The following is a 16,303-nucleotide window of genomic DNA, read 5'->3' as shown; positions in this document are numbered from 1 at the left end:
TTACTTATGTTGAAGGTGATCTTTCCTTATCGTTTGTCCGTGGTGTCTTGGCATTATTTTACTGTCTATATAAAATAAAAGATTTTCACCATTCATATCTCCACGGTCTATATGGAGGTATGTTGGCTACCTGGTCGGGGGTTAAGGGAACGGTTTGGTAAGGGTCTTGCCCTTGTTCAGCGTTTAGAGGTCCTGCTTGGGACCTGGGCCAAATTTAGTAGGATCTCCTTCAATACCCAAAGGTATTGGATGGCGGGGATCCAAACTCTTTGAGCCCCTCATAAGTTAACTACTATTAATACTATAACCCGGCTATTTAGGACTGTATCCCTGCTGACTCAGACTACTTAGCCGAGGGTAACGTCACCGCCAAAAGCGGGGCCTACCACAATTTGCATTAATAACTTAATTCATTATCTTTCAATAATCCGACCCTTTAGGATTGTATCCTTGCTGACTCAAACTACTGGGTTGAGGGTAACGTCACCTTCAAAAGAGGGGCATACTATAATAACTAAGATAATCTCTTAAACAAGTGCAAAAGTGCGAAAATAATCAAAGGTTATACTAATACACGTGTCGGATCCAAGTGATTCATCTTGTCTATCTGTTTTTATTTTATTTTTATTTTCAGCATTTAGTTAGTTTTTATTTTTCTTAGTTTAAAACATTTTTCTAACTTTTTGATTTGATTAGACGTTGAGGATAAACCGGTATTAAAAGCTCTTGTGTCCTTGGACGACCTCGGTATCTTACCAACACTATACTACGTCCACGATGGGTGCACTTGCCCATATGTGTGTTTAGTGTTAGTAAATATCGTGTTTTATAAATTTAAAACTTGGCTAAAAGTGTAAAAAGGGGCTTAAATATATATCAAAAATATATACACACCGACACACATCAGTGATGCAAGGATCTTCGAATGCGGTATGTACGTTATTTTAGTAATTCTTTAGATAACGTTTTTCGTATCCGGAGTTTGTTGGTTTGTTTGTAACTAGGGTTCAGAATGCTTGAATATGGTGATATTAGAACACTGTACACTGCATATAAACACAGTGGCTTTGTGATGCAAGGATCTTCGAATGCGGTATGTACGTTATTTTAGTAGTTCTTTAGATAACATTTTCAGTATCCGGATTTTTGTTGGTTTGTTTGTATCTAGGGTTCAGAATGCTTGAATATGGTGATATTAGAACACTGTACACTGCATGTAAACACAATGGCTTTGTGATGCAAGGAGCTTCGACCGCATTTGATACAAATGCTCCAAAACTCCGCAACCTTCCACGGGCTTGCGGACGAGGATCCCCATCTACGTATAACTAATTTCTTAGAAATATGTGATACCTTTCGGATCAATGGAGCATCAAACGACGCCATCCGCCTCCGTATGTTTCCATTCTCGCTAAAAAACCGAGCGAAAGCTTGGCTCAACGCCCTCCCAGCTGGTTCGGTAAACACCTGGGATGAACTAGCCCAAAAATTTCTATATAAGTATTTCCCTCCTGCTAAAACTGCTAAATTAATGGCTGAAATTAATACATACTCACAAGAGGACGGGGAATCCTTATATGAAACTTGGGAAAGGTTCAAGGAGCTATTACGCAAGTGTCCCCATCACGGCCTCGCAATATGGCAACAAGTATCCACTTTCTACAATGGATTGTTGCCACACACTAGGCAGACACTTGATTCTAGCTCCGGGGGACTTCTAGGTAACCGACGCCCACATGAAATATATAATCAGATTGAGGAAATTGCTCAAACCAATTTTCAATGGCACACCCCCCGGGGAAATAAGTCTATCGCCCCGGGCGCCCATAAGGTCGACGAAAGCACTTCTTTACAAGCCCAAATCGAGGCCCTTTCTTCAAAAATAAAAAAATTAGAAATGACAAAAACAGTCTCGGTTATGGCTTGTGAAGGGTGTGGTGGGTCACATGAAAATTGGAGTTGCATGAAAGAAACGGACGATCAACAAGAAATGGTAAACTACATTGATAATAGACCTAGGCCGTCGGGTCCTCCAACGGGAACTTACAACCAAGGATGGCGAAACCACCCAAACCTTGGTTGGAGGGAACCCGGCAATAATAGTAACCAACAAACCCAACGAACAAACTTTCAGCAATCAAGAAATGAGTCACAAAATTTCACTCAACAACAAGGTGGACGAGAAAGGCTCGAAGATACTATATCTCGCCTTGTCTCTGACACTGATAAGAAAAACTCGGAAAGATTTCTACAATTAGAGTCTAATTTTAGGAATCAACAAGCTAGCATTCAAAACATAGAAAAACAAATAAATCAAATAGCTCAAAACTTTTCCGAGAGACCGCAAGGCGCATTACCTAGCAATACCGAAACAAACCCAAAGGCGCAAGTTCACCTCATCACACTACGAAACCGCACCGTAGGGCCTGCAGAAGTACCGCCACCTACGGAAGAAACAATGCCAACACCTCTGCAGGAAAAGAACTCTCCTCCATCACCAGAGCCTACCAAGGCTCCTCGAGTTCCGTACCCCGGTAGGTTAATTCGTCAAAAGACCAAAGAGCAATTCGCAAAATTCGAAAGTCTGTTAAAACAATTGCATGTCAATATTCCTTTTATCGAAGTCCTAACCCAAATGCCCAAATACTCTAAATTTATGAGGGACTTCCTTACACATAAAAAGAAAATTGAAAATTTGCAATTAGTTAATTTAGGCGAAGAATGCTCTGCCCTCGTACTCAATAAACTACCCCAAAAGAAAATCGATCCTGGAAGTTTCACGATTCCATGCTCAATAGGGGAATCGCCCGTTCGCAATGCCCTGGCCGACCTAGGGGCTAGCATTAACCTCATGCCCTTATCAATGTTCAAAAGGCTTGGCTTGGGAACCACGAGCCCTACAAAGATAAGCATACAACTCGCTGATCGATCCGTCAAGTTCCCACAAGGTGTCATCGAGAATGTCTTGGTAAGGGTAAGCAGATTCGTTTATCCAGTTGACTTTGTCATACTCGATATGGAGGAAGACACCAAGGTCCCCCTTATACTAGGGAGACCCTTCCTTGCCACAGCACAAGCGGTGGTAGACATGAATGACGGGACACTCACTTTGAGGTATGGGGATGATGAAGTGAAGTTCGGAGTTGGGAAAAGAATAGAGGACGACGACCCAGTAAACTACATGAAGGTTATTGATTCAAGCTTGGATGTTGCTCTCCGACGGTGTAACATGGGAAGCAAGGCATCCCACTCAGAAGATATATAGCCTCAAATCGGGTCTAGCCAAGGACCCTTATAAACGTGGCGCACCACGGAGGCATTCCGCGGAACTATCCTTAGTTTAGTTTAATCTTTTAGTTTTTGCAGAGTAAAACACACTCATGGTGGTAATGGATGAAAAAGGGAACGAGAAAAATGGAACCATGCAAGAAGAACAGAGTAACCCGACAAAAATCTCCATCACAGAAGGCTCAACACGGGCCGTGCCCAACCAACACGGCCCCGTGCTGAGCCCCTGCAGAAAATCACCCAGTTCAGATAACTGGACACGGGCCGTGTTCAGCGGACACGCCCCCGTGTCCAGGCTTCTGTTTCAATTCTCTAATTTTTGTTACTGGCACTTGACCACGGGGCCGTGCCCGGTCAACACGGGGCCGTGTCCAGGATGCCAGTAACACAAAACTTTGCTTTTAAACCCACTTTTACACATTCTAATCAACCAAAAACATTATTTTTGGACACATTGAGGACAATGTGTAATTTAAGAGTGGGGGGATGCTAAAACATTGAAATTTTGCAAAATCCTAAACACAAGCCTTACACAAAACTCTATTGGAACCGCTAAACACCCCAAATTTTTTCAAAAACTTTTTCATTTTTTTTATTTACTTGTCTTAGTTTAAGTTGGGAATAACAAGTTCTAAAAAGGTTATATTTTTACAAGTTTACAACCGATAGCGTCGTGATAAAAAAAGAACCAACATAAGAAAATTATGAAACGACATGACAAGCTTAGTTAAAAATTCGATTATATATACTTGGTCACATAAAAACCCATTCCCACAAAAGTGAGTTTTGAGCCTTTATTGAGCATAAAAATATATATATTTAGACTAAATGCTCATTTTTCGTTTCTTGTGTGAATAGCCGCTTGGTTCTTACAAATCTAGAACTTGCCACAACGATACATTCCCGGTCCTTACCAACTTAAACCCAAGTAAGTAAATGATGGAGGCATTAGGACTAACCATTTTTCTTTCAAAACCATTATTTTTCATATTTTTTTACCACCTACCCAAAATCCCCCTAGATAGCCCCTTTGAGCCTAAACCTTTCATTTCATTGCCCCAAAACCCTTTTTACCCACCAAAAAAAACCTTTTTATTTTTCACCCTTTATTTTAGTAACAAGCTCGCTTTTTCGTAAACTCACCTTTTTATGTGACGAAAAAAAAAATGATGATGAAGTCAAAAATAAACAAAAGCTTGTTTGGAGAAATACTTCAAAATAAAAAGTCACTAAAAATAAGGTATTTTACGAAAACCGACGCTTTTTACGATTTTCGCCCTTTTTACTAACCACTAACCCAACCACCCACCTTTAACCCAAGCCTAACCCTAAACCCCAAAAGTCCTCTTGATATTTAAAAAGGTAAAAAGTTAAAAAGGAGGAGGATTGATTGCTTGGCAAGCCTATGGAAGGCGTAAGTTCCATGCCGCTCTCGAGTGATTCACTAAAAATATACACCTTCGGCCGAGTGTTGAGTGATCTCCCGTGAGGTATGTGAACGTGTATATAAATGGAATTTTAATAAGGCATGCTATGCCCGAATAAGTAATTTATCTTATGAAAAGTTCAAAATAAATCATAACGAATAGGATTGTAAATAAATAAAAATAAAACTTATAAAGACCTTGGATTCCCGACACTCTAGGACAAGCTAAAACATTCTCTTCTACCTATTCCATTTGGGAGTGTAAGCCACATTTAAAGAGTTTTGCTTGAGGACAAGAAAAAGTTCAAGTGTGGGGGTATTTGATGTGTGTAAAATGCAACATATAAATCACATCAATTAAGGCATAAAACTAACCCTTTTTGAGTACTAATGTTGGAAAAATAGTGTTTTTGTCTTCCTTTTGCATTTTCAGGATTAAATGAGCTCAAAATCACAAAAGAAGTAAAAAGACAACTAATTCTAGCATAAATACAAGAAAAGGAACAAAAGTAGACTGCCCGGACCCTCAACGGCACCTCCCAAGGCAAAGGAGAAGAAACAGAGTCTGAACACGCCCCGTGTCCAGCGAACACGGGGGCGTGCCCAGGAAGCAGCAGAAAAGACAAACCAGTAGAAGCTTCCATCGCCCACCACGGGGCCGTGTCCAGCGGGCACGGGGGCGTGGTGAAAGTACAGCAGGCGCATTAATTGTAATTCACAATTACAATTAATGAGGAGAGAGAGTGTCAGACGGGCACGGGGCCGTGTCCAGCCTTCTGTTCAGCCTATAAATAGAGGAGCTTGGCTTCATTCTCTCTCATCCCTTGGCACACCACCTCTCTCACACTTCATCCACCACCCACCACCACCATAACACCATCATCCACCACCATCATCCATTGTCCATCGTAGAGTGTGTGAGTCGTCTCGGGATCCAAGATTGATCGTAAGAGTTCTTGACAATCAAGGCCATGTTTGCCTAAGTCTCTTACATCACTTGGTGAAGACAAGTGTTTAGTATAATACTTTTTATTTTTAATCTTTTGCACTTTTTATTTGGTTTTGTATTAATGACTTTAATAACTAGTTACGTATGTTGAAGGTGATCTTTCCTTATCGTTTGTCGGTGGTGTCTTGGCATTATTTTACTGTCTATATAAAATAAAAGATTTTCACCATTCATATCTCCACGGTCTATATGGAGGTATGTTGGCTACCTGGTCGGGGGTTAAGGGAACGGTTTGGTAAGGGTCTTGCCCTTGTTCAGCGTTTAGAGGTCCTGTTTGGGACCTGGGTCAAATTTAGTAGGATCTCCTTCAATACCCATAGGTATTGGATGGCGGGGATCCAAACTCTTTGAGCCCCTCATAAGTTAACTACTATTAATACTATAACCCGGCTATTTAGGACTGTATCCCTGCTGACTCAGACTACTTAGCCGAGGGTAACGTCACCGCCAAAAGCGAGGCCTACCACAATTTGCATTAATAACTTAATTCATTATCTTTCAATAATCTGACCCTTTAGGATTGTATCCTTGCTGACTCAAACTACTGGGTTGAGGGTAACGTCACCTTCAAAAGAGGGGCCTACTACAATAACTAAGATAATCTCTTAAACAAGTGCAAAAGTGCGAAAATAATCAAAGGTTATACTAATACACGTGTCGGATCCAAGTGATTCATCTTGTCTATCTGTTTTTATTTTATTTTTATTTTCAGCATTTAGTTAGTTTTTATTTTTCTTAGTTTAAAACATTTTTCTAACTTTTTGATTTGATTAGACGTTGAGGATAAACCGGTATTAAAAGCTCTTGTGTCCTTGGACGACCTCGGTATCTTACCAACACTATACTACGTCCATGATGGGTGCACTTGCCCATATGTGTGTTTAGTGTTAGTAAATATCGTGTTTTATAAATTTAAAACTTGGCTAAAAGTGTAAAAAGAGGCTTAAATATATATCAAAAATATATACACACCGACACACATCAGTGATGCAAGGATCTTCGAATGCGGTATGTACGTTATTTTAGTAATTCTTTAGATAACGTTTTTCGTATCTGGAGTTTGTTGGTTTGTTTGTAACTAGGGTTCAGAATGCTTGAATATGGTGATATTAGAACACTGTACACTGCATATAAACACAGTGGCTTTGTGATGCAAGGATCTTCGAATGCGGTATGTACGTTATTTTAGTAGTTCTTTAGATAACATTTTCAATATCCGGATTTTTGTTGGTTTGTTTGTATCTAGGGTTCAGAATGCTTGAATATGGTGATATTAGAACACTGTACACTGCATGTAAACACAATGGCTTTGTGATGCAAGGATCTTCGAATGCGGTATGTACGTTAAATTTCATTAAATGATACTGTTATTTGTCTGTTAACTACCGGATGGAGTCATTTCATGGTCTAATCATATCAACCATGTAAGAGAGAGAGGGACCTTTAAGTACGGATCCTACAGTTGCATTTGTAACAACAAGTCCAACAATTCGTTCATTGTATGTTGTTGTCTCAATGCCCACAACACGCAGTCGTTGATAAGCTTTGAGGCCCTATTGTTGTCTAATAAATTTTAGTAATTCTTTAGATAGCGTTTTCAGTATCCTGAGTTTGTTGGGTTATTTGTAGCTAGAGTTCAGAATGCTTGAATATGGTGATATTAGAAAAGGAAAAACACTACCATATGTGAACCCTCTAGCAGAAATCACAGGCTGATACATAAAAATACATATAACGAGTTATCGTTTTCTGAACCCTAACAATTGTCCATGTGGGTTGTCGCTAGAACCCTACCGATGATCGTCTGTTAACTACCGGATGGAGCAGATAACGGTGAACTTTACGTTTGTGGGAGTAATTAAGTAGATTAACAGATGATTCATCACGTATAAGTTTTACTTATTTTATGTTTAATATATGAAGCATATTATATAAGATTTTAGATGGTGTTTGTAAGGTTTAATTGCATTGTGTAACTATGATTGACATCTATCATTGACATCTATATACGGAATGATATTCTTCGAGAACTAGAAAAGGAAAAAATACGGAACGAGATTCTTCGAGAACTAGAAAAGGAGAAAATATGGAACGAGATTCTTCGAGAAGTAGCAAAAGGAGAAAATACGGAACGAGATTCTTTCACTAATTAGTCAGCAGTCATTACTTCTTAATGAACTCGAATTCACGAAATGATGAGTAATGTAAGGAGAATCGTTGGGATTCAAGGATTTAGACGTCATGATGAGCATTTGGTCGATGACATGATAGATAAAATGAGGAAATGTTGCATAATTCATTTAGTTTATGTTTGGCACCTTCAATCTCCGTTGCTTCATACGTGAACAAACCATCCATAATAATGATTCAACACCAAATTTCAGTTGTTCACACGAAAAGATGGTGGATCACAACTCCGCATCAAAACCACGACTGATGATAGATGACTTGCACTATCAGAAGAAAACTCAAACAAACCATCAAACTAGGACATCAACATCAATTGATGTCCAATTGACGAACACGAATGTGTGAAATGAGATTTATTTAAAAGTAGAAAAGAAAACTACATAGACTGCCAGATCGAATGGTCGTTTATCTGAGTTTCTTTCTTCTCTTTAATGAAATGGGATTTGTTTCAAAATAAAAAGAAAACTGAAACCTGTTTTCCTTGATAGCAGAATTCGTTCGATTTGATGGTTCTGAACACTATATAGACTGCCAGATCGAAACCCTAATGTGTGAATATTAACTGAAAAAAAAGGAAATCTTATCTATACGGTCGTATACCATTATACGACCAGTTTAGAATAATATAAACTGACAAAGGCTGCGCTCACAGACTTTGTCAGTTCATTTTATTCTATACGGGCCGTATAACGTTATACGGCCCGTATACACCATGTTAAAACAAGATTTTACAATCTGTTAATATTTATAATAATAATTCTATATCTCTAATATTTGTTTAGAGTAAACTATCAAAATAGCCTATGATATTTGTTCACTTTTACTACTTTAGTCCAAAACTCAAACCATTTGAATCTGGGTTCCTGTGTTTTCAGTTTTGTTGTCATTTTCATTGAAAATTAAAAGCTGGTGAAGGGGTATGGTCCTAAAAAGCCGCGCAGACCTTCTTCCAGGTCACGCGCAGGACCATACTCCTTAATCAACAAGATGTTCAATCCCAACCTCGCGCGGGTTACTTCAGTAAGGACTGACCTCGCACGAGGTCTAAACAAGAAAGAGCATTGATTTCGACACTTAGCATTCTGGATGAGTCTCCAACACCTATAATCCTACGCGGGCTAATAACGTGCTTAGCAAAGGTCGCGAAGGATCTATAGCGCATGACCACTTCAGAAGGTACGAAGGTACAAGTGGCAGATGAAAAGAGCCAATCCGCATCCTCCAGGCTCTGCTCAATCGTGATCCATGATCGTCCGACGTGCAGGAGGCAAAAAGTACGTAAGGACGCCTACGTGGCACCAATCACAGGACAGAGACACCTGCCCCACGATCTCCACTTACCTGCTGATGGCAGAGGGACAACGAGGCCGACAACAGTGACACGTGGCTCCAATCACGGTGCGCCAGCACCGGAAAACTTCTAGAAGCCACTAACGGTCGACACTAGTGAGACAAGGAGCATATCCGCTACGTTGTCACCTTCCGGCCCAAGGCCCATCAGCCCACATCCTCTACACCTCTCCGGCTATAAATAGAGACATTGGTTCACAGGTTATTTCATTCTATTCCCTCTATTCTCACTCTTAATACTTCATTATCTCCTCAAAGCAGTTGCTTATTCTCACGCCGGAGTTTGGTTAAGAGGGAAACCCCCATATTCCCCTCTTAACGAGCTAACAGTGTTCTGTTTTGCAGGATTAGCCGGTCATTAAGGAGTTTAGGAATCCAAAGAAGATTAACCCTTATGGTTGAAACATAAACCAAACTAATTAACAATAAAATTAGTTACGTGTTGCTTCATTGGCGCCCACCGTTTTTTTGCAAATCACTCTCATCTTCTTTTTCTGAGTTGTCTTAACTTGTTTTTCCTTCGATCATAGCTGGTCAAGGAATCGTTCCTGATTTTGGCTTTGGTACAAACTCTAATGCAGTGTTGGGGGAGGACAATCAAACCGTCCAAGTCCAACATGTAGAAGAAGTTGGTGAAATCGAAGTAACCAACACCGGGGGACCCCACGCGAGCATCACTTGCATCACCCAGACGGTAACCCCGGGAAACAATGGTGCTGGACCATCAAATCCAGCTCCACCTCAGAACATTTTGGCGCTATTAGTGCTACCTGAAGGCGAAACTCCAGCCTCTTGGTACGCCAAGCAAATTGCAACAATCAATGCCGCGTATCAATCTTTGAGCGCACAACAAGCATTCTTACAAGCAAAGCCATCTTTGGTTACACCCACTGGTCTGAGTCAGAGGGCGCGCCAGATACCCCCGCAGCAAATCCTACAGGGAACAATGACCAGGCCTCCTCCCCTACGAAGACCAAGCGTGCACAACACACGCGATACAAGGGGAGAGACAGAAAGCTATTATGACTACCCGTCAAACGTTCAAAGAGGACCAGTTCACACCAGACTTGGAGCGCGCAACCTGAACAATGAATGGGACGACACAGACCCAAACGACCCAACATGGCAAGACGAGGAAAGTTCCTCAGTTTTCAATCGCTTGCAGAGGAATCATGAGTATTACAAGCCAAGACAGCGCATCGCATACAACGAAGAAGCAGAACGAGACTTCAGCCTCGCCTACAGGCCAGCTGAAACTACAGAACACTCAAAGTTCATTCCGAAGATTGCACTAGTACCATTGACAAAAGAAAAGTTGCCTCCAACAATCGGGAAATTCAACGGCCTAACTGATCCAGACGATCACGTTAGAGTATTCACAAGTGTTGGCGTTATGGGAGGTTGGAATATGCCAATGTGGTGTCACTTGTTTATCCAGACGTTTACGAGGGCTGCTCGCGCCTGGTTCGACAACCTTCCGCCTGGAAAAATCAGCTCATGGGTTGATTTCAGAACACAGTTTGTTAACCATTTCAGCCAATAAAGACGTTACCAGCGTGACACAGCCGAGGTAACAGACATCTGGCGAAGAGAGAACAAGGGATTGGAAGACTTCATCACTCGCTTTAACAAAGAATGTTTGGAGATTGGCGGTGTAAGCGAGCAACTCATGCGCCCTCATTTTAAGAAGGCCATTCGCTGTGATAGTCTCATCAGAACTATCACCGGAAAGGATGGAATGCCCAAAGAATGGGATAAGCTCATGGAGGCTGCGAAAATAGTTGCGCAAACTGAAGAGTCGTTGGCCGGTAATAAGAATTCTTATACTGAGGATCGCTTCTCCAAAGGAAGCTCGCGAGACAACAACAAGCGCAACAAATAAAAAGTCAAGATTGGAAATCCGGAAAAGCAAGAGGTTACGACGATAGACCGCGCTACAGAGAAGACGCGCGAGAGACAATTGACAGAATTGGGTATCGAAAAGCAGTCAGGGATGATAACCGAGAAAAACACTGGACTCCGCTCATAAAAACACCAAAAGAGGTGCTAATGACGGAGAACCATGACTTCAAGGCTCCAAGGCCTATGACAAACAAGAAAGGGCAAGACCCGAACCTGTACTGCGATTTCCACAAGGATACAGGCCATCTCACAGATGACTGTATCAGCTTACGTCAAGAGAACGAGAAAGCACTAAAGAGCAGAAAGTTAGGCCACCTGGTGAAAAACGTGCGCAAAGAAACACGCCAGATCCAGCGCCATGACGATGGGAATCACAAGAAAGTCCGGCGCCTGGAGACACATATGGTCATCGGACCGAGATACAGCGCAAGAGAAAAAGGCAAGCGCCCGTATGAGCCATCTTGGCAAGAACAGCAAGTCATTTTCCTGGTAGTACGCGGGGGCCCTCGCGCAACACGCCCCGTTGTTATTATCGGTATTGTTGGTCATTATGAAACAGAGTACATCTTTATTGACCCAGGAAGTACAGCAGACATCATCTATGAGCAATGCTTTAACCAGTTCAACGATGAAGATAAAGCGAGACTCGAGCCAGTCGACTACCCTCTGTCAGGCTTCTGTAATGAAATGGTCTTCCCACTAGGCCAAATCAGCTTTCCCGTCACATTCTCTGACGGAAAGCATTCAAGAACAACAAATGTGAATTTCATGGTAATGCCTGTCAAATCAAGGCATGATGTGTTGATTGGGAGGGAAACCCAAGGCGAATTAAACATGGTAACTTCCACACCCCACTCAGCCATCGGGTTTCCAACTGAGACGGGGTGGCAATTATCTATGCAAAGAAGGAAGTAATGTCGGCAGAAGAGATGCGCCCAACCAAAGTGGCGAAGGTTTCAACAACTGAACCAGAAAAGTGGGGTTTAAACCGAAAGTACCCAGAGCAAATGGTGACGATAGGCCACGCAATCTCACCAAACATCAGAACGCACCTCAAACAACTCCTGTTCAGGAACATGGACATTTTCGCCTGGACCCCGGCAGATATGACCGGTGTCCCGCGCGATGTCACTAAACATTGTCTGAACACTTATCCCTCCGTCGAACCAAAAGTGCAAAGAAGATGCAGCTTAGGGGCGGATAAGACTAAAGCGATGAATGAGCAAGTGTGTGAACTGCTAAAAGTAGGAATCTTAAGAGAGGTGCGCTATCAGAGTTGGGTGGCAAACCCCGTAATGATGGAGAAGTCAAACGGAGGATGGAGAATGTGCGTCGATTATACCAACCTCAACGAGGCAGGCCCCAAAGATTGTTACTCCTTGCCTGAGATCGACAAAAAGATAGACTCTCTCGCACCTTACAGATGGAAATGCTTCTTGGATTGTTACAAGGGGTATCATCAGGTTCAAATGAAGCTTGAGGACGAAGACAAGACAGCTTTTCGCATTGATCTTGGAATTTTCTGCTATACAAAGATGTCGGTCGGCCTCAAGAATGCCGGCGCAACATATCAGCGCCTGATGGATAAAATCTTCGCTGAAGATATCGGAAAACACATCGAGGTTTACATCGATGATCTGGTAATCAAGAGTCCCGATGAGGACCAAATATTAAAGACATTGAGAAAACGTTCAACTCATTGAGAAGTGTGAACATGAAGTTGAATCCTGCCAAATGTTCTTTTAGTATGGAAGAAGGGAAATTCTTGGGCTTCATAGTCACAAATGGCGGCTTTAAGGTTAATCCAGAAAAATTTCAAGCCATAGAGCGGATGCCATCGCCTCGAACAATCAAAGAAATGCACGATTGGCCGGCCGTCTAGCCGCGCTCAACCGTTTTCTATCAAACCACGCTGCAAAGTCATACCCTTTTATCAGCACCTTGCGTAACTGCGTAAAGAAACAAGAGTTCAAATGGACGCCCGAAGCAGAAACCACATTTCAGCAGATGAAAGAATGTTTGATAAAGCTCCCTACTCTGACCGCGCCGTTCGAAAAAGAACCACTCATATTGTACTTATCTTCTTCGGATAAGGCGGTAGGGTCGATATTACTTGTGGAGAGAAACGGAGTACAGACTCCAATTTATTATGTCAGTAGGGCGCTTACCGATCTAGAAACGAGATATTCAACAATGGAAAAATTGGTACTTGCGCTGCTACACGCCTCTAGAGGACTGCGCAGATACTTTACAGGGCATGTGATAACAGTACTCACCAACTTTCACATCGGCACTATTTTACAAAAGCCAGAAACATCAGGGCGGTGGGCGATCGAGCTGGGGGGCCACAACATCTTGTACAGGCCGCGCCCAGCCATCAAGGGTCAAGTCCTTGTGGACTTTATCACAGAAGCCCTAGAGGAAAAAGTCAAGGATTGCGAGATTGTTGAGACTCCCGTGAAGGATAAGTCTAATGAGTTATGGTTGCTGTACATTGATGGGGCCTCAAATGAGGATGGCGCAGGAGCTGGGTTGCGCCTTGTGAGCCCTGAGAAGCATGAATTTACATACGCCATCAAGTTGGATTTCAAGAACACCAACAATGAGGCGGAATACGAGGCATTCTTGGCAGGCTTGCGCCTCGCCATAAAAATGGGAGCTAAAAATCTGCAAGCGCACGTTGATTCACTCTTGATCGCCAGCCAAATTAACGGTCTATACGATGCGAAGGGTGAAGTTATGGCCCTATATTTAGATCAAGAAAAAGAGTTGCTTCAACAGTTCAAATCTTACAAGGTAGTTCACATCAACCGCTCCGAGAACAAACCAGCTGACGCTTTAGGCAAGCTCGCTTCAACTTCCTTTCAACATCTCACCAAAGATGTAAGGATTGAAGTACTAAAAAATCCATCAGTTCTGTTGCGCCAGGTAAATGTGATCGAAGTAGGGTAGCCATCTTGGATGACTCCTATAATCCAGTATTTGCAAGAAGGAATACTCCCTGAAAACAAAGCAGAGGTAAGGAAGATTTAGAACAAGGCCTTGCACTATGAGATGAATGGCGGTATCTTGTACCGGAAATCCTTCTTAGGGCCACTGTTGCGCTGCGTGGACCCTCAAGATGCGAACTACTTGATCAGGGAGATTCACGAAGGAATCTGCGGCATCCATGCAGGCTCGCGCATGGTTGTTGCGAAGATTATGAATGCTGGGTATTACTGGCCAGGGATGCATGTCGATGCTCTAAAGGAATTGCGCAAATGCGACTCATGTCAAAGACACTCTCCAAAAACCCAGCGCCCGAAGAACCATCTCATCCCTGTATCCACTGCTTGGCCTTTCCAGCAGTGGGGAATTGATATGGTGGGACCTTTCCCTGATGCTCCGGGAGCTGTGAAATTCATAATCGTTGTTGTCGATTATTTCACCAAGTGGGTGGAGGCCAAAGCACTCGCATCAACAACTGCAATGATGGTGCGCAAATTCATCTGGGAACACGTCAACTGTAGGTTCGGCCTCCCACTCAAAATTGTAACTGACAATGGCACCAACTTTGCTTCCGAAGATCTCCAAAAATGGATGAAGGAAATGAAGATTGAGCACACTTTCTCCTCCGTTGCGCACCCTCAAGGTAACGGTCAGGTAGAAAGTGTCAACAAGAGTATCGTTGAAGGGATAAAAGCCCGACTGGGCACGAAGAGAAGAGGTTGGGTAGATGAGCTCCCAAGCATCCTGTGGGCTCATTGAACCATGCCAAAAACAAGCACCGGCGAAACCCCTTTCAGCCTAGTCTATGGCACGGAGGCGGTTATCCCAGCTGAAATCGGCCTGCCCTCGCCGCGCTTGACAGCAGTCAACATTATCGATAACGAGGCATAGCGTCGTCTTGACTTGGATTTGCTGGAGGAAAGGTGCAAAATTGCGCGAATTAAAGAAGCCAAGTACAAGACACAACTGGAAAGGTACTACAATGCGAGAGTGCGCATTTGTACCTTCACTCCAGGAGAATATGTCTTCCGAGACAATGAAGCTTCAAACGCTGAACGCCCAGGAAAGCTAGCACCCAAATAGGAAGGCCCATACTTAATACACGAGGTGCTAGGGAAAGGGGCTTACAAGTTGCGCACTCTAGATGGATACATCATCCCACGCACATGGAACGCGCAACAACTGTGCAAGTGCTATATGTAACTACTCTCGGCCTTGCGCCTTTACTTTCTCATGTTGGCCACGCGCCTTTTTGATTTCCTATGTTGGCTAAACGCCCTAGTTGTTTGCGATGTATGTTGGCCTAAGCGCCTGTTTCTTAAATGAATGAAAGCATATGCCTTTTACGTTACAAATGCATGTTGAACTTTTGATTAGCACGAAAACACTTCAGTAAATTACGAGCTCTTGAGTTGCACCTCCAAGGTCCTCCGCGAACACAGCGTGAGACCGGACAGTTACACTCGTAGAAGAGCCACACTTACATTTATTCGCGCTAACTTAACCAAAGTTTCTAGCAACAGTGCAATAATTGTAACTGGGCAAAGGAAAAGCAAACATAAGGATTATATTAAATAAGCGCAACCGCGCAACGATTACATGGCAAAATTAACATAACATCATCAGTCCAAAACAAAATAAGCGCAACCACGCAAACAACTACATTTAACATCCAAAAATAAAATTACAAGGCACAAAGCCTACCAACCCTATCTACTCATGGCCATCACCATCGCCTTCACCATCATCACAATCATGTTGGCCATCACCATCATCATCATTGCCCGCCGCCTCCTCCTCGTCAGAAAATTCAACTGTTTCTGGTGGGTCGAGAATGCCCTTTTGTTAGGATCTGAGTTTGGATTGATCGTGATTTGTGTTTGAAATCAGATGAACAAATGAAAGAGTAGTGCAGCGGAAATTATATGGAAGCAAACTTTTCACAATCAAACAGAAGAAATGCTTTCAATCATACATTTTCAACAATGAATCAAATGATTAAATTTATTTTTAAACTTTGATTACAATGCAAGTATGATATGCAAACTCCCCCTCAGCCCGAGCTCAGTGTTTGTTCCTGCAGAAAGAAGATGGTGAAAGAGCTAAACAGAACAGTACAGAGTACTGTTCTATTTATAGGCACTTGCAAA

At 42.4% G+C, this 16,303-nt stretch overlaps 1 non-coding gene across 1 annotated transcript; it reads right to left on the bottom strand.

Annotated features, from left to right (window-relative positions):
* Nucleotides 1–1,525: 1,525 nt before the first annotated feature.
* On the bottom strand, nt 1,526–1,632 carry LOC118487026. Its single transcript, XR_004880193.1, has one exon. It is a non-coding gene; the product is annotated as a small nucleolar RNA R71 (small nucleolar RNA).
* Between the last annotated feature and the right edge of the window lie 14,671 nt (nt 1,633–16,303).

Source organism: Helianthus annuus, chromosome 14, assembly GCF_002127325.2.
Source record: "Helianthus annuus cultivar XRQ/B chromosome 14, HanXRQr2.0-SUNRISE, whole genome shotgun sequence".
NCBI lineage: Eukaryota > Viridiplantae > Streptophyta > Magnoliopsida > Asterales > Asteraceae > Helianthus > Helianthus annuus.
This window is presented reverse-complemented; position numbering and strand designations above follow the sequence as displayed.